Genomic DNA, 26489 nt, shown 5'->3' on the forward strand with positions numbered 1-26489 from the left:
TCATTTAATAAGTCCAACTGTGCCTGTTATCCAGACGTATTCTGCTTTTTAGAGCACACACATTTATGCCTTGGCAACCGGTATGCTTTTATTGACCTGGCGATTACACTTTCACTGCAACACAAATTAAAGCAGAGTAGCTTGCTTTCACCTGGCTGGAACTGCCTCTGGGATATTCTGCCTCTGGGATATATACCCTCCAGTTCTGGGCCATAATACAGTTTTCAGCAACCTTACCTGATTCATCAACCTGTAGGATTTCATACTATTCCACTACATTGTTGATCTCATGTTGATAGGATCTAAAGCTGGAATAATAACAATAACAGTAACTAACATTCATTGTTTACATGTGTTAATATACTCAGTTAATTCTCAACATGAACCCTATGAAAGAGTTAATATTATATTCTTCATGCTATAATTGAGGAGAAAGAGTCACAGGGCTGTTAAGTAACTTGCCCCCAGTCACAGCTAAGAAAAAGCTGAGGGGGATTTGGCTCCAGGCAGTACAATGCCAAGCTAGACACTTACTCATTGTGAATAACTCAAAGTGAAGGCAGGATTAGCAAATTACCTTTGTGCCACAATAAAAACACACATGAGAAGAAAGGAAAATAGATTTCTTGAAACTGTAAGTACTCTCACTGGTCCAGAGCATGTATACTAGTTTTCTGTTGCTGTGTGACAAACTGGCACAAACCCAGAAGCTTAAAAAAACAGAAATTTATTAACTGACAGTTTCCATGGGTCAGGCATCGGTGAACGGCTTTTCTGGATCTTCTGCTTGAGATCTCACCAGACTGAAATGAAGGTGTCCGGACAGTGCTGTGATACTCTTCAGAGGCTCTGGGTCCTCTTCCAAGCTCACTGGTTTTCAGCAGAAATCATCTTGATACTGTATGATCGATGTCCCTGTTTTCTTGCTAGATGTCAGTCAGTTATCATTATTGGATCCTAGAGGCCACCTGCAGTTCTTTGCCATATGGCCCCCCATAGGCAGTTCACAATCTGGCTATTGCTTTCCTTCAGGCCAGCAGGTGAGCATCTCTGAGATGTGTTTCTCTGCATGTTGCCAAAGAAAACTCTCTACTTTTATTTTATTTTTTATTTTTATCTTTTGACTCCCTTCTACTTTTAAATGGCTCTTGTAACTACATGAGACCCACCCGTTCGCCACAGAATTACCTTTCTCATATTCACAAATTTCATCCATGCTAATGGAGATTATATAGGACATGTATATGACTTGTGGGAATTCTGCTGATCACAACACACCTGCATTTTCCCTCCAAAGTGAAGGATGTGTTGTTCCTTAAACCCTACATCCAAAAGAGTTGTCCAACTCTTACCATTTACTCTATTTAAAAATCTTTTACTATTTACTGGAGTTCAGAGAAAGACAAAGCAATTGAGATGGTCAAGACTAAAAAGTCAGCAGGTCTATTACACTTTCTTCATGATCTAACAGATCCAATGCTGCTAAAAGTGCTGAGGGCAGATCAGTATCATATGGAACACATTGATAAGAGTGTCATTAGCAGGTAATTCTGAGATTTGGATGTTTTTTAAAAAACACCTTTAACAATGAATATTCTAATTTTTAAAAACAAAACAAAGCAAAAAGAATACTTTTCTCTCAGGGAAAATTGGATATGTAGACTTGTAACCAAACGATATAAGCTTGCATCATGTTCTCAGCGCTTTTTTTTTTTTTAAAGATTTTATTTTTTCCTTTTTCTCCGCAAAGCCCCCCGGTACATAGTTGTATCTTCTTCGTTGTGGGTCCCTCCAGTTGTGGCATGTGGGACACTGCCGCAGCGTGGCTTCATGAGCAGTGCCATGTCCGCGCCCAGGATTCGAACCAACGAAACACCGGGCCACCTGCAGCAGAGCGCGCGAACTTAACCACTCGGCCACGGGGCCAGCCCCTCTCAGTGCTTTTTGATCTGCCTAACCATAAACTTGGGCATGACCAGAAGTACTGCACCATTGTGTGGCAAGAGTATATATGAAACAGTCCCTAGCAGGCCCTGAAGGTACAAGTGAGTTATACGAATAGGTTTATCACACCCTCAGGATATTATCTACTGGAAGAGGGCCTCCCCTCCTTCAACCTCAAACTATAAGCCATTACTAATAACTGTATGATCAAGCATTAAAAATTGCAAATGTAATACAAATATATACATATTTCTATTCTGTAAGTTAGCACTATTCAGAAATAGACAACTTTGACTTTCTCTCTTAAGAGTGGCCCTGACCATGAGTAGAAAAGGGAAATCCTCATAAGAGGCAGAACTTTGAACTCTACATCCACTAAGTGTAGAAGGAATGATGCCTGGAATAACAATCTATGTTGACTCTTGGGCAATTGGTAATGGTTTGGTTGGATAACTTGAAGTAAAAAGGATTAAATAACTGGTCACTAAACACAACAATGTGGATGAATCTCACAAATATAATGTCAAGCTGAAGAAGCCAGGCACAAAAGACAAACTGCTATTTGATTCTATTTACATAAAATTTAAAACCATGCAAAACCAATCTGTGGTAATAAAAATCAGGAGTTGTTACTGTTGTGGGTACAGAAACTAAAAGAAAAATATTGGGGGCCTTCTGCAGTATGTGTAAAACCATGCAAAACCATGCATTCTGCAGTATGTGTAATACTATATTTACTGATCTCAGTGCTGCTTGAGCCAACGTGTCCAGTTTGTGAAAATTCATTGAGCTGTGCCCAGGTGGTTTGTGTAGATTACAAATGAATGTTGTTATGATCAAATAAAAAGTCAAATAATTTGAGCAAATAGATAATCGATCAAAAGAAATTTTTGGAAGAAGCCTATAGTTGCTCCTCTGGGAGTGAGCCCAGAACATAAAAGTATGTCTGTCCCTATAGAAAAATACTTTACTAATCAGGTATACCAGATTAACTTTTAGATGTCAGCTATCTTCTTTCCCAGGTAGCCCAAAACTTATATAATGAGCTCATGATTAAAATGTGCATGATGGTGGGGAGAAACTTTAAAAAAGAGTTTTCCTCTTCTCAAGGTAACTTAGTCACACTTATCAATGTACAATAACTAGCAAAAATAATTAAGTATGATTTCTCAATATGGCTCCATATTTCAGGTGAACAGCCAAGTACATGCTGGCTTCAAAATGCTTACACTAGAACCCTTCCATATGTGGGAGTTGTGGTGAAGATTTTTCTTTATCAGACAGAAATTTATTCTAGATGTGGAGTTTTTTTTTTTCAGACTAATCATGTTTGGCCAGGGACCTCCAACCTGGATTAACTAAATGCCTCATAAATTATCATGCTATTCTGCATGTACTGTCTCTAACTAAGAAATTTACTTGATATAAAAGAAAATGCACTGTTGATAACCATTAATTTTACTGCTCCAATGACAGAAACAACAGGCTTTATAAAAATTTAATGCATATTCAGCTCTAGCTCCAGGAGAGAGACAATATCCCATGAAGTCAGGTTGGCTTTTCTGTCAAATGATGTTTATAATCTAAACCCATGACAAATATATGTTGCTCTCCTTTCCTCAGCCAGAATGCTAAATCTATGAACATATGAATCCAGAAAATAAAGGGTAGAATAAGGTTTTGGTACTTCTCATTTTCACACCTAATATTACATCTCAAAATCTTGTTTTCTGTGCCGTAGGATGATGGTCTATCATGTTCCAGATTTTTTTTTTAATCCAGTAAAGCAATATTTCTACCTAGCTTCTCAAGGCTGCTGGCGATGGAAGAGAGCTACATATTTTGCTAGAATGACTAACCTGATAACCAAGGAGAAGTGGAGACATTGTTACTGAAATATGGGTGAAATCCAAGGACTAGTCTAGGATGTCTCCATGTACTAACAGGCCTGATAATAAATATTAACGAAGACAATGTAATAGGACCCCTGGAGGCTCAAACATCAAGGGACAGATAACTTAGTTCAAGTCACAAGATAAAAAATAAATATGATGTGAGAATATTCTGGCCAAAGATAAAATTATATGAAATAGAAATTAGAAAAAAAATCAGTAATAAGTTTATTTCCCATGATCATTCACAGCATTGCTTACTCTATTATATATATTTCTTTTCTTTCTCTTGCTTTTATCCACTATTGAATATAGAGTGTGTTGGTTTAGTCCACAGATCACAGAATATTGAGATCCTGACAACAGGAGGAGAGAACAACAGGAGGAATAGACAGAACCCAGAGAACACAGGTATCATCTTCAGAAGCAGTAGCCAAAAATCACTTTTGGTTTTCTCATACTATAAATGAAATAAGATTATTTTCAGTTGCATGTGTGGCAGGTACATTGCGTAAAACAAGAACATTTTAGGAATTGTGTATATAGAAAAAGGAGTGGGTTAGTGCTTGCCTAAGACTTTAGACAGGTAGGGTTTGTAGAACGATTTCTATTGTTTTTGCTTGCCTATTACCCCTTCTCCTGGGAACCAATCCCAATCTCTATGGCAACGGGGAGAGGCAGTAGGTGATGCAGACTGGCTCAATCAAAATATCTCAAGCCCCGGACACACAGATAATATTCACTCCTGTAAATATTAATCTATAATGGAGATGCTGAGGGTTTACTGAATTATATTATTTTAAGGCTGCACCCTGCTGAGAATGCCCTGAACTCCTGCTGTCAGCCCCAGTGTTGCCTTGATCTGTCTGTCCTCAGACTTTACTGTTCAGCATTAACTACTTTACTATCCTTCATATAAATCCTCTTTTATGTTTACTTGAATTAGCTGAATCTGAGTCTTTTTTTGGCAACCAAAGAACATAAGTGCTACCAAATCAGAGCAACATCCACAGCAATCTGAATTTAACATTTTTTAATCAAGACTTGTACCAACAATTAGTTTGACAAACATTTATGAAGGCAAAAGAATTCTCAGACACACAAGTCTCACTGAAAGTTGTTTTCTGTTTCACCAGGAGATAAATCAAAATTTGATGTCATGGATATGAATCATTATATTGGCGAAATTTTGGTCAGCACTGGAAATGATTTAAAATATTGAAATAAGCATACGTGGTTTTAGATATGAACTATAATTCTAGCACAATAACTAGTTGTTGAGTGAATAAAAGCTGTTTTACTACTAGCTTTCCATTTACTTGGAGTAGTGGTTAGAAATTGAAAGTGATTATTTTAATTAAATGCACTAAATGTCAAGATGAAACGATTATTAATATTGCTATGATAGAGGAATGATGGAGTACTTTATGCATAAGAGTTCTTACTTAGGAGTAAAGCAAGTCTTTCTAAAGGACTAGCACAGTTCCAGGCACACAACGGGTGGTCAATAAATATTTTCTGATTGTGTGCATTAAAGAGTTAACACAAACTAAACCTTTAAGGACTTTCTTCAGTTAGATATGATCAATAACATCTGAAATAGATTAATTTGCTTATCTAAGAAATTAATCAAAAAGAAAATACAAATTTAGAAGACAAATAATATAGTATTGGGAAAACAGTCATAGGTAATTTCATAGAAAATAGGTATCTTTAAAAGTATAAGATTATATAATCCTACTCCTTCTCAGAACTCACTGATAAACAAGCAACGGATTTCATGTTACAAAGGAGTAAAAAACAAGTGATAGACATATTGGAAAATGTTGTGTCTCTATGTTCTCTGATGTTCTATCAGTGTCAGAACAAGGAAATGCAAATTAAGCCAACAATGAGATGCCATTTTAAATGCTTTTTAAAATAAAAGTCCCGAATGATAATGAAAAGTCAATGGTCTTTTGGAAAAGATTTTAGAAATTTAACAATCATGCTTTTTTATTCCCTTTTCCTAGGTCTCATCTTCTAAACAGTAGCTAAGCGCAATTCATTCTGCCTTCTAAACTTTCTTTCCAATCTCCACTCTTCTCCACTGCCCAGGGCTGCCACTTTAGCTTAGTTTAACATGATAGCTACCTGAATTTTCACAATTACTTTCTATTTTGTCCTTCAGCCTCCAGTCCTATCCCTCTTGATACATTCTCCTCATTGAGCCACAAAGCAATTTTGACGATGTCACTCCTCTGCTTAAAACCATTGTAATAGCATTTCCCTGTCCTTACTTAAATTCAAACTGATTAATATGTTTTCAGGGCACTTCATTTACTTTAATATTGCTGTTCAATTACTTATCCAACTTGATTTTCCCTTTTCCCTATCTTTCAACCCCATCTCCCATTCTATAATTCCCAAATCTAAGTTCCAGGCAGCTCAACCTTCCATTTTACCATGTTCTCTCCATGACCTTGGCCCAGCTGTTCTCTTTGCAAAATATGCTTCCTTTAGTCTGACTAACCTCTAAGCTTCCTAGACATAGATTCAGTTTTGGTGTCAATCATTTGCTGCATTATTAGAACCAGCCCTCTTCCAGTCTATTCATTTAGAAACCTAGAATTCCCTATTGCAAGTACCTGCATTACACTGAGCAGATGGCTCTTCTTTTTTCCTTAAAGGTTTGCTCATTTTGGTTTCTGCAGTACAAATTTATCTCATGAATCAATCAATCAATCAAAATTCACTTAATGTGGAATATTTGGCACAGTATTATCAATTGTAGGATTCTTTCCAAAATATATAATCCTGAAAATGGAAAAATAAAAGGGTACATAATAGTATTTATAGTGACACTATTTTATAATAGGGCAATATTAGAAAACATCTATAGGTTTAAATATAGGATATTAAGTAAATGCATTAGGGTGTCAGTATGCACCTGCTGTTTGTCTGTATTTGTTTCAAAATTCATTCTCCTAAAAACCATCTCTCCCAATTTCTTATCATTATAGTTTATAAGGAATAGGTCCCACTCCCTCTCAAGGAGTAAATCCTGACTGGCTTAAACTAATCAGCATATTCTGTTCATCCCTGAACCAATAATTAGTTCATTCAGGGATGAACCAAGAAGCCATCTGGAGCCAATGTAATTCTGAAAGATAATTGCAAGGGCTTCAAGAGAAGGAAGTCTTTTACTTTTTCCACTAGAAAGTATGGAATGTGATTATAGCTTAAGGATATGAGGTGTGGTACAGAAATATCAATTTTTAATTAAACGTTTTTTATGAGATAATTATAGATTCAGTTATAGGAAATACAGAAGGAAATCTCAAGTCTTAGTCAGCAATAACAACGTATCAAAGACTGAGTGCTTATGAACAACAGATATTTCTCACAGTTCTGCCAGCTGGAAATCCAAGATCAGGCTGCCAGCACGGTTGAGATCTGGTGAGAACTCTCTGTTGGGTTGCAGACTGTCAACTTCTGGTTGTATCCCCCCATAGCAGAGAGCAGAGAGAGGAAGCAAGCTCTCTCATGACTCTTACAAAGGCAGTTACCTCATTTATGTTGGCTCCACCCTGATGACCTCATAGAACATAGAAGGCTAATTGCCTCCTAAGGCCTCAATTCCTAATACCATCTCACTGGGTAAGGGTTTCAACATATAAATTTTGGGAGGGACATACACATTCAGTCCAGAACACTGTGCACCTTTTATCTAATTTCCCCCAGCGGTAACATCTTGCCAAACTACCGTAAAACATCACAACCAAGAAATTGACCTGGATATAGATAAGCTACTGATCAGTTCCATTGTAAGACTCCTTATTGATGTCCTTTCATAATCACCCCCACATAACTGCTTACCCTAGCCCTCTCATGCCATCCCTGACCCCTGGCAACCACTAATGAATATGTTTTCCATTTCTATAATTTTGTCCCTCTGAGAATGTTACACAAATTCAATCATAAAGTTTGTAACCTTTTGAGATTGGCTTTTCCACTTGGCATAATTCCCTGAAGATTTATCCAAGGTGTTGAGTGTGTCAACAGTCCATCTTTATTGCTGAGTAGTATTTCATGGTATAGACGTACTAGGATTGTTTAAACATTCACCTGTTGAAGGATATCTGGGTTCGTTCTAGTTTTTGGCTCTTAAAACTGAAGCTACTATAAACATTTATATACAAGCTTTTGGTTGAACATAAATTTTCATTTCTCTGTCATTAATGCCCAAGAATATAACTGCTGGTTTGTATAGTAGTAACATGTTCAGTTTCGTAAGAAACTGCCAAACTGTTTTTCAGAGAGGCTGTACCATTTTTTACATTTTCACCAGCAATGTATGAATGATCAAGTTTCTCTGCATCCTTGTCAGCATTGAGTGTTGTCATTATTTTATATTTTAGCCTTTCTGTAAGGTGTGTAGTAATATCTCATTGTGCTTTGAGTTTGCATTTCCTTATTGGCTAATGATCTTGAACATCTTTTCATTTGGTTATTTGCCATCTATATTCTTTTCGGTGAAATATCTTTTGCCTATTTTCTAATTGGGTTCTCCTCCCTTTCATTCTTTATGTTTTGACTGTTGAGTTGAGAGTTCTACATATTTTAGATATCAGTCCTTTGTTGGATAAGCGGTTTGCAAAAATTTTCTTCCAGTGCGTGGCTTGTCTCTTTATGCTCTTAATAGCATCTTCCACAGAGCCAAAGTTTTTAATTTTGATGAGGCACCATTATTACAATTATTCCTTTTATGAATCATGCTTTGATAAGTCTAGGAACTCCTTTCTCTATCCCTAGATTCCTAAGTTTGTCTCATATTTTTTTCTAAATGTTTTCTAGTTTTACACTTAAGTTTATGCTTCATTTGGGGTTATTCGTTATATTAGGTACCCAGGCATCCACTTTAGTCACAGCCATCTGTGACAAGTTGGTGGGTCAATGGAAGAACCTGTAGATGAGACTGACACCACAAAGGACAATGAAAATATTGTTTGTGCCTATAAATGATGGTCATAAGCTAATGATTTTCTTTATACTGGCTTAAACAAGTTTGGGTTTTGTTTGTTAACTATCAAAGAATTCTAACATGTCAATATATGTATATAGAATTTTATAATGACATTTGGAAGAAATATAAATTAGTAAAATCGTTGTTGATGTAAAGAGAAATGTCTATTAATGGAAACAAGATATATAATCTTTTATGTAGGATGACACAACTGTGTATAAAAAAACAAAAATCTCCTACATATTACACACATAGATTAATAATTAGAAATAAATAAGTGAAACATTTGCACATTATTGGAGTTTTGGTGAGGGTTTTTAATACATAATATCTTTTCAAAATATATACATTACCTAAACACTATTTTAGCAGCACATAGTCTTTAAAATATTGAAAAAATATACATAACTGAAATATTTCACTCCAGTTTTTTTTTGGTTTTTTTGTTTGTTTTTTTGGTGAAGAAGATTGGAGCTAACATCTGTTGCCAATCCTCCTCTTTTTGCTTGAGGAAGATTGTCCTTGAACTAACATCTGTGCCAAACTTCCTCTATTTTGTATGTGGGACAGACACTGCCACAGCATGGCTTGATAAGTGGTGTGTAGGTCTGCACCCGGGATCCAAACCCACAAAGTGTCAAAGCAGAGTGCAAATTTACCCACTACACCACCCGGCCAGCACCTCTAGTTAGTTTTTAAGTTGTCTTTTATAGTTAAATTTATTTGTCCAAATAATTTATTTCAAATAAAAACAAAAGTAAAATATCTAATTTTGGTTAAGTATGCATGCAAAACATATGACATTCAACAACACAAAACTATGCATATTTATTTTTTTAGAACAAGAACAACATTTAGTATGAAAAGTGCTAAAATATGTTAAGGATATAAGGGAAAAATTGAAGGAAGATTATATCTTGTTTATTTGCATAAGTCATTACAAAACAATAATAAGAATCTTAATTGTTCATTAATTAACCATGAATCACACAGTTTTCTCTTAGAAATGTGCTTGAAAACATTTCAGTTGATACTTTTTCTTGAGTTCCAGAATGTTGAAACTTTAAGAAAATTTCAGTTTTGGTTTTATTTAACCCAAATCAAGTGTAGATTTTAAAGCTGCATTAAACTTCTCCTAAAGTCCATTTAAAAATGATTTAAAAAATTCCTTTTACAGTTTTGTATTATTTCTTTTCCTTTAATAACGTCTCTACTATTTTAATCTTTTCTCATCTATACAGTTAATGTTGCCATCTCTGCTCTTTCTGCTTTTTGTCTTCCTGTTTGTGATTTTTAATTCTTTAATTAAAGACATACTTTTTAAATTTAAATCACTTTTTCTAGTGTGTACACAATTTTATCAGCTCATACTCTGAAAATACCAAATATTTATCATACTTTATTGAGAGACTACAGAATTTTTGACCATATAACATTTAAAGCAAAAACATCTTAGTAACAAAAACTTCGTCTTTTTCTATGGTTTATGTTAACATAATTTTAAATAAAAAGAGACATCTCATGAATGTCAGCTTTTCCCCCACAAATTTACCAGCCTTATATATTATTATTGATATTTATAGAAATAGGTGGGGGATGGCCCTGTGGCGCAGTGGTTAAGTTTGCACAACCCACTTCAGTGGCCCAGGGTTTGCCCCTTTGGATCCCAGGTGCAAACCTACGCACCACTTGTCAAGCCATGCTGTGGCAGGCATCCCACATATAAAGTAGAGGAAGATGGGCATGGATCTTAGCTCAGGGCCAGTCTTCCTCAGCAAAAAGAAAAGGATTGGCAGCAGATGTTAGGTAAGGGCTAATCTTCCTCAAAAAATAAACAGAGAAATAGGTGACGTAACAATGTAAAACAATCTATTTATCATTTTCCCTATTGGATACAATATTACTAGTTTTACCCCAACATTATGCAGAACAACCATCCATGGAAAGCATCCACAAGAACGATTGCAATAGGAGACTATCCACATCTACTCTAACAAGCACAATTTTCTGCCCCTTTTTATTTAGCACAAAGGATTTGATTTAAAGGAGAGTAAAATACTTTGTCTGCAAAATACATCAAGCTCGCATTCTGAGGAATCTGAGCTTTTAAAGATCATGAAGTTTCTTCTGAAATGTTCTCTAAAGAATACTATCAGCTGAATTTTCCCAGAGAGACACCTATAATATTACACTTCCATTGAGAGGAATTTTAAATGCTGGGAAAAAAAATTAAGTCAAAAATAAAGGGAAAATGCATGGTAAGATTCTATTCAGATTTAAAATGTTAGGTATCATATAGTAATCCACTGGTGCAGGATCCATTGGCTGACATGGGGGTACGGGTGAAGAAAGGGGCATTTAAGATTATCCTGAGGCCAGCCACATGGCTGAGTGGTTAAGTTTGCACACTCCACTTTGGCAGCCCAGGGTTTCCCTGGTTCAGATCCTGGGCACAGACCTAGTGCTGCTCATCAGGCCATGCTGAGGCGGCATCCCACATAACAGAGACAGAAGGACCTACAACTAGAATACACAACTATGTACGGGGGCTTTGGGAAGAGGAAGAATGAAAACAAAAAGAGGAAGATGGGTAACAGATGTTAACTCAGAGGCCAATCTTTGAAAAAAAAGATTATCATCTCCATACCATAAATAAAGCAATGGAATCTCAGAGGCCTTTCATCCTCCCTAGAGTTAGCTAAGTATAGAAGCAATATCCAAATCTAGATCTGTCTAGCTCTATAGCCTATAGTTTAAAACAATATATTTTACTTCCAACCACCGATTGCACATGTAGAAATTCTACTGTAATACTTGATTTAAAAATGTTATTCATTATATTTTATAACTATTACTGTATTATTGAGATATTAAATGGTTAGCTAATAACTTCAAGTAACGTTTCAGTATCTTAGAATGTCTAATAGGAATTAAATAAGTAATTAATCAAAATTTTCCAGGAAAAAAATTAAACAATTAAATTTTCTAAGAGTGCATTGTCTAACCAGTGTGTCAGGACACAGTGCTGGGTCAAGGCAGAGGACTGACAAGGAAATGGATTCCTGGAGGCATCCTGCTGCCTAGGATTTATTTACCTTTTGTTTCTGTACGATAGGGCAATTTAGAGATTTGGGACTAGAGAGAAGTGTTTAGTAGGAGGGGTAACCAGAGCATTTTTGGAACTGGCTAGTTACCTACTGGAGTAGGAGAATTTTAACATTTTAATAAACTGTATGCTTATACAAAAAGCATGCTGAATCTCTACCAGCCTGGTTGCAGGTGTGCTGAGAGACTAACCTTCTCAGCCCTTGGGATGACCAAGTAGGGCCTGGGTAGCCAGTCGCCTCATCTGTTGGTAGCCCTGGGGTTGTCTCCTGTAGCCACAAGTAGCTTAGATCAGGTTACCTCACTAAAGCCATAGCAATCATCTTATTCTGTCTCTCCTAATGTCATAATCTGTGAAGCACTTTTCGAAGTCAAAGTAGAGATATGTCATCCAATTTCCAAATCACACTTACTTTATACAATCACTAGTTTTTAACTAAGCAACATGCTTTGTTTATTATATTTATCTCTATTTGTGTCACCTTTTTCTTGTTCATTAATAAAATTAACTGGAATAGAGTCAGTCGAGGCAAGAGATTTAGGTTCTAAATTTGGCTTCCATAACGAACCGTGTGAATGTGGAGTATAATTTTCATTTCTTTATGGCGACTAGCTGCCTCATCAGTAAAATGATGGGCTTGGAAGCGATTCATTCATCCAATTAACAATTATGTGCGGAGTTATTGCTAATCTTTAAAATACCCTGTGGCTGTGAAATCAGAAACTTACACATTTGGAAAACACGGCTAAATGTAAAAGAGGCATTCGAAGAAAATTTTCAAAATCTTCCGTTAAAACGTGTTCATAGGTGAGGCGGACTGTATTTGCAAAAGAGAAGTCCAGGAACCCAGGGCCTGGAGTCAAACATATCTCAGGCTTGAATTCAGGTTCTAACAAGGACTCCACAAGGCAAATCATTTCATCGATCTAATCTTCAACTTCCTTAGAAATAAAGTGCATTAAAGTAGGACATACCGGCCACCGCCTGGGCCAACCACCAGCACCTGGCCGGGAGCAGGACTGAGAACCCACGCACCTCACACGGTCTCCTTCCCCACCCCCCGGACCCGGAGCGGGCGGGAGGTCCGACGCCTGCGTCGACGCGGGTGGGCGCTCCTCCGAGGCTGCGGTGATTGGTCGGCCAGCGACCGCTCCCATAATGCAGCGCAGGGCGCGTCACTGAAAAGAGACCATCCCATCTGCGACGCTGCAGCCTTCATGAGGGAGCGCTCGGCTGGAGAACGCGGCCGAGATTGTGATGGCACCACCCTTCGTGGTTGGTAATGAACAACGCCAACGCGCAGAGCTCGTATTCTTACCATTTAGGAAATCCTAATGACCATTTGCAGTTTTCACGCGTATTTTGGTATTTCACGCTTTGGAAGTAACAGCTGAAGAGAAGTGAGGCAAATTTGTGAAAATTGTGATCAGTGGTTCGTTGCCACCTGCCTCAGGTGTCTGCTGAGAGGAGCTAACCTCTTTGTGGTGCTAGAGCAAGGTCACTGCATAAAGAAAAAGAACACAAATGAATTAAGTGGACCATGTCCTCTTTCGCACTGCCCCAGCTATAATGCAAAGAGTTGGCTAAGAGTGGATGCTTTTGGAAAAAGTGAGCATCTAGTCACTGCCAACATTCCCTTTAAACTATGTCTTGCAAAGGTAAACCACCAAGATTATGTTTGGGAAGAGATTCTATCAGCAGTAGCGCCAATTGTAAAACGACGATCGCTAGATAAATACATTGACTGCAAAAGCCTTTTTCATGAAGTGAGTCAGTTGATAAGTAGTGGCAAACCCACTGTGCAGCCACGGCCTGTTCCGTTCTAACGGCACTATTTAGTGACTATCTCAAGTGCAAGTAAAACTAGCAACTATGGACTGAGCACGGAATTCCACGGTAACTGGTAACTATAAAACGTCTTTCTTTCAGGAAGAAGACCTTCGCGAAATCTTCACGTTCGCTGTTGAAGGTCTGCCGGAGTTCATCAGGAGGGACAACCTCGGTGCTCAGATGGCTTTGGTATTTCAGCTTCACCTTGAGCTGCTGGTCAGCCTGGGCTTTGCTTTCTCAGCAAAATCCCACAAGCCCATTACAACCGTGTGTCCTTCTGGCTCCCTTCTGGGCAGGACGCCCAGCCGCTTGGATTTGTAATGATGCAGGGCCTGGCCAGCCCGGATCCTACCTTGTCTCACTCAAAGAACATGACGTCTTAAAGGAACATGGAGCGGCTCCTGTGAACTACTGTTCCTGGAAACACTAGTCGTCCCATGGACAGCCCGTCTTGGAAAGCATATAGCCTTTGTGTCCCCTGCCTGTATAAGCAACCCCCTCCCTACGCCTGGTAGCGGGTGCACATTTCCATCCAGCTGGCCACCACTGGACATCCGGGTAAGTAATTCCCAGTAAACCTATATGTCTCGTTCCCCATCTCTGGATTTTTTCTTCAGTCTCTCTGTGACTTACCCCACACTGCTCACCCAACTGGTCTGTGGCCAGACAATGCCAATCAAGTCTCTAGCTCGAACTTTCTTCTTCCAAGTTTGGGCAGACGTTATTTGGCTATGTTTGAATCTTCACAAAATGTACTGTTAAAGCCAACAGAATCCTGGTGGGTGACTATTCTGGACAGCAAAGTTATGAAGCTTTTTCTCACAGTATGTGGAAAAAAAGATTTAGATATGGCACAAGATTCTTTGCAGTGCCTTGCCCACTTTACTTCTCTTCATGCACCTATCTTCCGTCGTGAAGGATCACAAATTGATTAACACACTTCATTGAAAGATTACTGAATACTATCAATGAAATGGAAATAGAAGATTCTGAAGTTGTGGGGATCTCCAGCATCATCAGCAATCTGTTAACAGTATTTCCTTGAAATGTTTAATTGCCGTTCCAAATGAACTTTTCTCCTCCTTTGTTAACTGCCACACACCTCACTTGTTCTTTTGGGTGAAGTGCTGCATTGGAAGAAGTCTTGATAAAGATGACATGGCATATACCTGGAAGCATATGGCAAAATGCTGGAGTCCTGGCTAACTGCTCCAACATGATAAACATTTCTATAAAGACTTTTTTACCCAACATGCTGTTCAAGTTTTCAGTTCTTTTATTCAGTGCCACCTAGCTGCTCCAAATGGCACAAGGAATTTAACTGTCAATGGTGTGGACTCTCGTAAGGAAGAAGAAATAGGTGAATGTCAAGAGGATGATCGAGGGCAGTTTTCAGATCCACAGGCCAGTGAAGGAATGCTAGGAAGAATTGCTTCAGAACACTGTATACCTCTTCTGACAAGGTACAGACCATCCAAAGAAACCCTATGGAGCAAATATTATCTATTCAGAAGTCCCTGGAGAATTCTTAAAGTGTTTAAAGACTTTAAACACCCCCACCTCATCTCTCAGCACACTGGACCAAGTGGACAGAAACATACTCAGGATTGCATCCCTTGGCTTGTACATTCGGAGCCCAGGCACTACAGTATAGATGGCAGAGAGATTATAGAAAACATGATATGAGAAATGATTTGACTCATATCAATAAAAACTTGGAATAGCCAGTTTTCAAATGCCTGTTGTAAACCTTGATTGTTTGTAAAGCAATGTTTTAATGTTTAATGTGTCATGAACAATAAATCATAATTCCTGTTAAAAAGCACATACCTGTAAAGTTTATGTAAATTTTAAATAAGATAATGTATTTAGCACAATTGTTAAAGTTCCTGGTACATAATTCTCACCAAATATTGTTTTATTAAAAAATTGTGACCCTTATGGGAGAGGATCTTTTCTATCCATGCTGGAATCTCCCCTCTCTCACTTTTCTTACGAAAAGAGCTAAATGTAAGCATGGTGAATGAAAATATCTCAACTGTGTGGTGGACCCAAAGATATTAGATGTCATACTGTGCCCCAATTCAAATAGCCTTCTTAAATGGCCTTGATTCTGCAAGTAGAGGCTGATTTAGCCTTCACTTGTGAATAGTTAAAATTAGACTAGCTAAACCAGACTGTATAAACTCTTAAAAGGAGATGTAATAGCTTAGAGTTATCACTTGACATATTTTATTACTCCTTTCCATTCCCAATAGGTAATTACTCCATTGTAATGTTAAAATTCAGGCTTATAAATGCTGTTTATAAGACTATAAAGACTTTTTTTCTTTCTGTAATCTCTCTTCTTCTTTGTCTTGGCAGCCAGTTCAGTCTCTCACTATGAAAAAGAGACAGACATCAGCAATATGTGGTGAAACAAGATTTAAAAAATAGAATACTCTCTAAAATTAAATAAGATAGTTTTAGTGTTAATTACTTATAATTACTCAAACTTTTCATTGAAATTCATCCAATGAACTGAAAAATAGTTGGCTTGAAATTAGACTGTTTGAAAGTGTTCTATCTTGAAAAATATATTTACGTATATATGTAATATTTCTGTAAATTAGATAGGCTATCCTAAATTTTGCCAGTTGAGTTTAGCTAAAAAGTGCTAAACTGACTTTCTCATTATAAATTCATACTTAGATTGTCAGAAGCTTACATAACACCATTCTGCTGCCCTTCCCCACTGGGTTACATAAAATTAACAAAATCTATTTGCTGAGACATTATGCATATATTCCTCAGAGTTTGGAAGTTGGAGGGTGATTGTCTCTGAGATATGAGCAAAATACCATGTAGATTTTAAGCTCCAACACTTAATAGCTGTGTGGCTTTAGATAAGCTAAACTCTCTGAACCTGAATTTCCACATTTTAACAATAGAGGATAAATTTACTGCATAAAGTTGTTATGTAGATTACATCAGATAATGTTAATCTCTCTTACACAGAACCTGGTACCTGGTAGACGTTGGATGTTTCCTTCTCCTGTTCTAGTGATGAGGACACAAGTGAGTAATTCTATGTCTAAGAGGGAAGAGATTTAGGGGCTTTTAAGAGTGGATGTTATTACTATTATGATGGTTGATTGTATTGATGACAGTGGAGATACCACAGGTATCAGCAACTTCTGATGTGTAACATGGGTGGGGTGCTTAGTTTGTGTCCTTAGCTACGCACTATTGTTTAATTTTATAGACAGAATTAAATTTTGGGTACACTCTTGCACTATTCAAATAAATATGAGACAGATTTAAAGAGGAATGCTAATCAATCCTCTAGTTGAGAAATATCTTTAGCTTAGATCCATATAGGTTTCCAAATCAATATGAATTTCCTGATTGAGTTAGCTCTCTCTAAGCACCTATCATCCATTATGTAAGGAAAGAGCATTCTCTGATCTGAAGAATTCCAAAAATTTCAATATCTACTTCTGTTTTTTTACGTCATGGATTAAAAGAATCATTACTTCACCAAAGAGTTTTAAAATGTTGAGTGTATAGTAACCCTTTATACTCATTAATTGAAGTAACACAATTCTATTTCCAGATGAGCATCTTAAAAGATATCCTCGACCCCATGAAGAGATTTAAAAGTCATTCATATGTTTTCTGAAAAACTCTTGCAATCTATGACTATGGATAATTTATTTTGTGTATCAGTAGCTTGTTTTTTTTCAATTGCTGGGTAGCATTTCATTAGGACTGTGCCCCCATTTGTTTATCCATTCCTCAAGTGAGGGGCATTTCAGGTATTTTCAGTTGTTGGTGTTTTGAATAAAACTGTTACATACATCCTAGTATCTATGTGAACATAGATTTTATTTCCCTTGGATAAATATCTAGAAGTGAGATGAGTAGAATGCATAGTAAGTTATGTTTAACTTTATAGAAAACTACCACATTCTTTTTCATAATGGCTGGATAATTTTGTATATTGACCAGTTATATATGAGATTTCCAATTCTGAATTCTTTTCTGCACTTAGTACTTGGTATTGTCAGTTTTTCCTCCCTCATTCTAAAGGTTATGTAGTGTTATATTAATATGGTTGTAATTTATTTCCTTAATGGCTAATGATATTGAGAATCTTTTTATATGCTTATTTGCCACCTATTTATCTTTGGTGAAGTTTCTGGTCAAATCTTCTGACAATATTTGGTTATTTTATTGTCTTACTGTTGAGTTTTAAGAGTTCTTTGTATATTCTAGATACAAGTCGTTTTAAGATAGATGATTTGCAAATATTTCTTCCTAGTCTGTGTTTTAATATTTTAATTCTCTTAACAGTCTTTCACAGAGCAATTTCTCAATTTTTATTTTATATGCAGCATCTTTTAGCTGTTGTATCTAAAAACACTTTGCATAACCCAACATCACAAAGATTTTCTAGTGTATTTTCTGATAACAGTTTCATAATTTTGTATTCTAAATTTAGGTTTATAATCCTATTTTTTTTTTCAAGGAAGATTAGCCTTGAGCTAACTACTGCCAGTCCTCCTCTTTTTGCTGAGGAAGCCTGGCCCTGATCTAACATCCGTGCCCATCTTCCTCTACTTTATCTGTGGGATGCCTACCACAGCATGGTGTGCCAAGCAGTGCCATGTCTGCACCCGGGATCCGAACCAGCGAACCCTGGGCTGCCGAAGTGGAACATGCTCACTTAACCGCTGCGCCACTGGGCTGGCCCCTATAATCCTATTTGAATTAATTTTGTATAAAGTTTGAGGTATAAGTTTGAGATATAGGTTGAATTTCACCTTTTTTGCATATGAAAGTCCAGCTATTCCAGGATCATTTATTTAAAAGACTATTCTTTCTATTGAATTTTTTTCTTTATCAAAAATCAATTGACCCTGTTTGTATGAATTAAAAGAGAGAAAAAGAGAGAGAGAGGGAAAGAAAGAAAGAAAGAAAGAAGGAAGAAAGGAAGAATGAAAGGAAGGAAGAAAAGAAAGGAAGGGAGGAAGGAAGGAGGAAGGAAAGGATAGAAGAAGGAAAAGAAGGAAGGAAGGAAGAAAACAGTATTCACTCAGAACATATATGTGATTAAATTAGGTATCTGTATTGGGATTTTCTGAAAATGTTTCTAGTACACATTATGTTATACTCTTGAGCAGGTACACAAAACAATGAAAACAAATTAATTATGGTAGGATTACGATTTTGTGCAGGTAATTTGACAAATACAACCTGTCTTGCACATGTAGATAACTGAAGGTAAATGGGGCAGTTCAGTTGTGTTGTCTCTTGTGTACCATCTCTATCTGAAATAAAAGATAAATTACACTTTCAGGTTTATAAAACTGGGTTAGGTTTCAATTTTACTAAAAGGTAGAAATTAGTGCATTACTTTAAAAATATTATACTTCATAAAAATCTCTTTTCCAAATATGCAAAATGGTAAGTGTGTCATGTACTTTACACACCAATTCAAGTCTCCTTGGCATCATTTGTCTCCTGATCTTTGGCCCATTAGCTGAAAACTAAGGTAAATCAGGTTTAAATCTTGTTCCTAGATCAAGTCTGGTTGGGAAGACAAAAAAGTAAACAGGTGTTTAAAATAGCATAATTCATTCCACAAATAACTGTTAAGTGCCTACCACTCTTACAGTTTCCTCAGATATATCAGTGAAGAAAAAAGCGCAAAAATAAATAACTGCCTTCAAGGAGTTTCCATCATAGGAAGAAAAAACAGACTATAAAATATTAACACAATAAAAGGAGATAATTATCTTGTATGTGAGAAGTTGATAAGCACAACAGGAAGAAATAGGACAGAGTAAGAGTGTCCAGATTGTAAGGTTGGCAATTTAAACTGTATCTGTAAGATTTATTTGATAAGGAAGGTTTTAGCAAAGACTTGAAGAGCATGATGTACTTAGTTATATAGATATCTCAGGAGAGAGTATTTCAGGACTAGGAAAAACCCAGGGCAAAGTCCCTAAGACATGAGCCCACCTAGTGAATATATTGAAAAATAAGGCAGTCATGGTAACTGAAGCAGAATGAACAAGGGAGAGAAAGAATAAAAGGAGATGAGATGATGTAAAAATTTGAGGGCCATTGTAAGGCCTTGGGCATTTACTTGGATTAAAATGGGAGCTACCATGGAGTTTTGAGTAGAGATGTGGCATTCCGACTTCTGTTTTAATATGGCTGCAGTATTGAAAGCAGACTGAACAGCACAAGTAGAAGCAGGGCACCAGTTATGGAGGCCCATATACCTGCAGACCCATAGAGGGTCATGGTTCTCAGGCTGGTGAAGTCTGAGAAAGCTTCCCGATGGAGGTTACCCTTGAATTGTCATGAAATATTGACTGAATTCTGGTGCCTACTTGATAGAAAATGATTCCTTGATGGATGAGTTCAGTGTGATGCATGAGATCATTAAGCCTTTAGTGGGCTTACAAAAAGGGAGAGTTTGAGTTATGTGCACCCTAACATAGTACAAGAGATTGATACTGGGAGTCTGCACTTTGGTCCTTAAGGGAGTCAGGAACCATAGTCAAGAACTTTGTATGACTTTTGTGAACTTTATAACTTGTTTACTTTCTTTCCACCAATATTATTTGGAACCCTAGAATTGGCTGATTTCATCTATATTTCTTATCCTTAAGCACTGAACAAAAATACAGTGACCTGTGTATTCTTCCTTCCACAGCTTAAATTATTGCACTTATGCCCTTTCCCCAAACTCCACCCCATTATGCCTTTTGAAACTTCCTTTCTATTGCAAATAATTTAATAAAGCTTGTAGCATAAAAATGTCTCCATATTCTTTCCTAATTGAATCTTAGAAATCCCCTAAAGATGTTACTTACATTAGAGGCCCTCTTTAGTAAAGAGTACTTATTCACCCACACCATCAGAATAACCAGGCTGGGAGCATGTGGAGGCAAAGAAGGAGTCAGCATTATCTTCGTTATACAATGCTACTTCGAAATCTTTACTTCTTTACTTTTAAGGAAAAGACCATCATGCTTTTGAAGCTCATCTTGTCCAGTCTATTCCACTAATACCTATCCTCCTAATCACTTTCCCGTTATAATCGAGGCCATAGATGTCTATCTTATACTTTCCTTCTCTTGCCTGAATTCTGTTACCATAAATTCTGTGATTGTCATTAATGTTAATCATCAAGTATTTCTGGCTCTCCTCCTTCTGGGCACATGTTAGGATTACATGTTAGGCTCCTTATTCTAACTGAAGATTTGGGAGCAGACATGATCTATGTTACTTCCTAGTTAGAGAATTTAATTGCTGGTTTGAGATCCGCTAGGGTATTCTTTCCCACTGGATGGCAACAGGCAATATTTGAGATGGTGATTACTGCTTCACCCTAGATTCATAAATGGTTAGAAAAAATAGAATTCAGGAACAGACTAGTCAAAGACTAGTAGCATAAGTGAAATATAAACCTTTGTTGTTTTAAGCCATTAAGATATGGGTGTGTTGAGAATTGCAGAATAAGTTATGCTATTCTGCCACTGAGTAATGTAGAAATGGTTATGTAATGTAGAAAAGAAGACAGTTGAATTAATATATGAAGTATTGGCTTATGAGCTGGCTGCAGGTAGTGAGAAACTCTGTTATGGTGAGGTAGAAGGATGGCAATCCATATTATGCAGTGGCAAAATTGTTAAATTCTCACCTGATATAAATATGATAGGAAATGTATTTTATGAACTTATAGATCTAGAAAAGCAATCGGGAAACAAAATGCTAGCAGTGTGTGTTGGCTATCGTTGACAAATTACTACAAGAAAGATACGGTCTCAAAAAATAATGCATGGTAGCAAGCAGAAGGAAAGAAGATAAAAAGAATACAGAAATTCAAATATTTGTAGAGTTGGAAGAGGCAGCTGTTTCTTATCACCAACTTGTAAAAGACAAAACTAAGAATATCTTTAAGTAATAAAAGCTAATTAGAATACATCCTTGCTACAAGACTCAAATGAGAATTGTGGCTGCCACGAGTGTTGTTAAAGTGTCTAAAAGGATCGAGGTGCCATATTGCAAACCTTTTCCCTTGGACAAAATGACCCAGTGAAAAAAAAGTAGGGGCATAATTTCTTAGATAATACAAATTTAAGCCAAGGGAAATAAGTGAGAGGAAAGCATGTTTAACCATGGGCTGTGAATGTGACTATCAGAACCTCAAAATGAATAACTCAAATAAGTAAGAACACTAAAGATTTTGATAAAGTTGTAATATCAAAGAAACCATGGGCCAGAATGTATGTTTTCAAATATGGTAGCCACCAGCCATTTGCAGCTATTATTTGAAATATTATTAGCGTGACTGAAGAAATATATTTTTAATTTTATTTTGATTAATTTAAATTCTGATGAATGTTAAATATTTTTCTGTTAAGCACAACTTTATTGTTTGGAAGGGTTACATTTCCTTTTATTAGCCATTCAAAATTTAGCATCAGAATTGAGATGTGCTATAAGTGTAAAATATACACTGACTTCGAAGACTTAGCATAAAAAACAAGAGGGGCTGGCCCTTTGGCATAGTGGTTAAGTTCACACACTCCACTTTGGTGGTCCCAGGCTTCACGGTTTGCATCCAGGGCACAGACCTTTGCATGGCTTATCAAGCCATGCTGTAGCAGGTGTCCCACATATAAAGTAGGGAAGACTGGCACAGATGTTAGCTCAGGGCCAATCTTACTATGCAAAAAGAGGAGGATTGGAGGCAGGTGTTAGCTCAGGGCTAATTTTCCTCACCAAAAAAAACAAAAGAAGAAAATAAAATATCTCTAAATATGAGATGCTTAAAATATGTCATAATAATTATCTTATATTGACTAAATGTGAACTATAGTATTTTATGTATTTGGGTTAAATGAAATAGATTATTGAAATTAATTTCACTGTTTTCTTTTAAAGTTTAAAAAATTTGTAATATTATAAAATTGCTTAAGCAGCCCACATTATATTTTATTGGATAGTGCTGGCCTGGACTAAAAACAGTTGTGACTATTTGAGGCTTAACATGATCCTTGCACTGCTAAATTTCTGTAGGCATGACACAGCTGCTCAACATGCAGGAAGGCATATTATCTAATTTCCTCTCCTGATGTGGCCAAGCAGGAGAATGGAAAAAAGGAGAATTTTCTCCAGAGAGCAGTCTAGGACTATGGAAAGCAATGGACCGTGATGCTCCTCTCACAGAGGAGCACTAATAATTTCTGCCCAATGAGATCAGCAAAGGACATTTGTTGCCTGTGTCTCTCTTTATTCTCCTTTCTGAATGTATATTGTGGACATTCTCTCCCTGTTTTAGCTCCATGTATCAGATGAGTGCCAGCAGAATGCTTATTTTGGTGCACAGGTCTTTGGATCAAAATAAGCCTTTCTGATTTAAGTTAGAGACTTCTGGACATCACCTCCTAAAATGGAAACAATCATATATTATAGAGAGATTATAAAGTGCTTTGAGCTTGATGTCCTGACAAAGACAGAAATGGCTTCTCTCACTACAAAAGTGATCTGCTTACGTTCTGACTGCAGGAAGGAGAGTAAGCTGAACATTTGGTGCACTTTAGTAGACATTAATGCTGTTCACCAAATATCTCCAGCTCTCTTCCTTCTTTGTAGAATTGTACTTTTGGTTCTCTTATGTGTGATGGGGCCATTTGAAAACCCAAAACGTATACACTGAAGTGATTTGTGTCACCTCTGAGCTAGAATATTCCTCTCTTACCCACTAGCCAAAAAGTTTGTTGATGGCTGCTGCTCCATTAGCCTGTGTACCTGGGTGGATATATGGACAGAACCCTCCTGCTAAGTCATCATAAGCACAACATGAGCAGGAAATAAACGTTTATTATTGTAGATGAGGAAGACTTTTCCTCTACCTAAATGTGGGTTCGTCTGGCCAGAGAACGAATTAAATTCACATGAGACAGAATAGCAAGAGAAAATTAAACAAAGTTTTATGAGGACCATGGCCCGGGGCCTTTCTTCTCGAAGGAAGAAAGGGCACCGAAGAAGTGGGGTGCACAGAGTTGTTATATACCCCTAAACAGGGTGTTTCACATATGATTGTAATGTCCCTCCCACAATACTCACAAGATTCCCCTGTCAGCACAGCGCTTGATGGACACAGCAGGAGGCAAGTCTATTGTCTTGAGCTGGGTGGTCACAGGTGAGCGCAGCAATCAGTTCCTAGCCTAAGGAAAGATGCTTAATCCTGAGGGAAATGCCAACATTGGGAGGGAGAGGGAAGTCAGTTACAGGAGGTTACCAGACAAGCATAATAAACAAATGCAGATTTAAGTCCTTGCCTTCCCCATTGATTAAGAGTTTCTAGAGATATCTTTACAGATGAAGAGTTCCTTTACAATGTAAATGTCTCCTAACAAAGGGCAAGCAAGTTCCAATCCTCAGAGCCTCCTTCGCTATCCCACTTTATCAAAAGCAATCAGCCTCAAATAATCCTCATACCAAAGAGACATATCTTGGAGTGGTCAATTCCAGGTCCCCACATTATTTAAAGTCACTAATACTGGGCCTGTGGACTATCTCAGTTTATCCTCGCCTATCCTGACAGACACACCTGACAAACTCAATGTCTAATTAGATAACCCATTCAACATACTTGTCTTCATTCAGAAAACCATTCTCATGCTCTTAGACTGCTCCTTTTCATAGACCATATTTGTTTTACCTATGAAATATTAGACTTCATCTTTTTTTTCCTGTTAAACACAACTTTACTTTAGGGTTACATTTCCAAACAGTTCTGTTCATTTTGTAGAATCATTCTTTTTATATTGTAGAATCCCACACTACCAGTAAATTTGTCCTTTGACTCTGCTGAGTCATTTAGTCTATTATTTCTCTGAAATTCACAGCCCTGGTATGTCACCTAAACATAGGAGTTTCCAATTTTGGCCCTTGTAAAAATCTGTTTTCATTGTTCACATTTTTCTGTCTCCTTCTGATGAGGATTTTTAGGCTGCTTAATTTTAAAATGGTTTATGATGAGGACTTTTAGGCTGGTTACTTTTAAAACTACAGATGAGAAGCAGGCTCCAAGGAGTGGAATTTGCTTGCTTGTCCCTTTGTTGGGAAAGATTTACATTTCTAAGGGAAACCTCTGTCTGTAAAGATGCCTCCCTCTCTGTGCCAGGAAGAAGGGGGATGGCCTTATCTCTGGAAACTCTTAATACCAGAGGCAAGAACTTAAGTTGGTTGCTGTCTGGCAGTCTCATGTAACTGATTTAGGATGGTGGCTTCTAACCTTTCTAACCTTTACTTAATCCGATTTGATTCTTGTCTAAAAGTCATGGGATCACCCAATGACCAGACCCCACCTGCACTGGTACCATTTTAACTTTTTTTTCATGTTCTTTCCTTTATCTTGTAAAGAAATGACTCACATACCCATGCCTTATAAAATTAGCCCTAACCCTCAACTCGGGGCAGCAGCAGGAGCTCTGACTGCCCGTGGGTCTTGTCCCCATGCACCAGCTCTGCCTGCCCATGGGTCCTGTCCCCATGCTATTCCACACTATTCTCTAAATAAAAGAGCACTCCTGCCAGATCTTGAGAGTCTAAGAAATCTTTCTTTCGACTCCTCGGCTCACCGACCCCGCATCACTTCTACCCACCTCCACCAACATGACAGTGACAGAGTTAAACTTTACTCAAGCTCTGTGATCCTGGAAAACATTACAGTTACGGAAATCTCCTCACCTTTGTTTTCCAGAAATAGATTACAGCAAAGGACAATTCTTCCCCATATGACTTAGATAAGACTCAAGAATACTTTCCTTGTTTAGCTATGAGAAGGCTAGACATAGAACCTCGAAATTACTAGTCTTTGCCTCATAAATGATTAGTTGAATTGTTTGGACCCACTGACCAATCTGGATAAAATAGCTGTGGCTTGGACTTGACTAAACTTTGGTTAAGTTACTCTCCTTCCTCCAGGTTCCAGAACTTTGACCCTCTGCCTCCAACCCTGAGCTAGCATACAATCCTTCCTTAACAGTCCCTCCACAACATAAACTGACCTCAGGGCAAAACATCCCCCATCAACTGTCTGATCACATCACGATTTCATCCCACTTCCCCACACCCATTCTTTCTAATCTTGTTCAGTTCCTCCCTATTTAAAAAGGCCCTTTTTGCCTTAGCTTTGAGATGTTCTAAGATCTAATTCAATGCATTCTCCTTATTGCAATAGTCCCTCACCCTACCACCCCACCCTTGCAATAATCTCTTCAGATAAAGTCTTTCCTTGAGTACTTACTGATTTGTTTTTCATTTGACAGCAAATAAAACTTTTGATAAACAAAATTATCACAGTCTTTGAATATAATCTTCCATATATCAAGGTAATTTAAACATTGTTATCAAAAATAAAATAAAGGAAATTATAATGAGACATTTCAATACTCAAATTTAGCATGCCACATCCCTACAGAGATTCTCTGATATTAGCCCTGCTCTGCTTGGCAGCTGCAGTTTTTGATAGTGCCTTTTCCAATTCTATGATTCAGATTCATTGTCCTTATCCTCATTTGCACAGCCCTGTAATAACACTTGCCTGTGGAATTTTGTATGTACTATTGCCTCTGCTAGGAATGTTGCTCACACACTCTTAACCCATCTTTTTCCTTGTTAAACTAAACCCTCAGTTTGG

General features: G+C 37.3%; 1 pseudogene; it reads left to right on the forward strand.

Moving 5' to 3' along the window:
• The first annotated feature begins 1416 nt into the window (after window positions 1-1416).
• Window positions 1417-15463, forward strand: LOC124237284 (exportin-4-like; annotated as a pseudogene).
• Window positions 15464-26489: the final 11026 nt, after the last annotated feature.

Source organism: Equus quagga, chromosome 3 (assembly GCF_021613505.1).
Source record: "Equus quagga isolate Etosha38 chromosome 3, UCLA_HA_Equagga_1.0, whole genome shotgun sequence".
Lineage (NCBI taxonomy): Eukaryota > Metazoa > Chordata > Mammalia > Perissodactyla > Equidae > Equus > Equus quagga.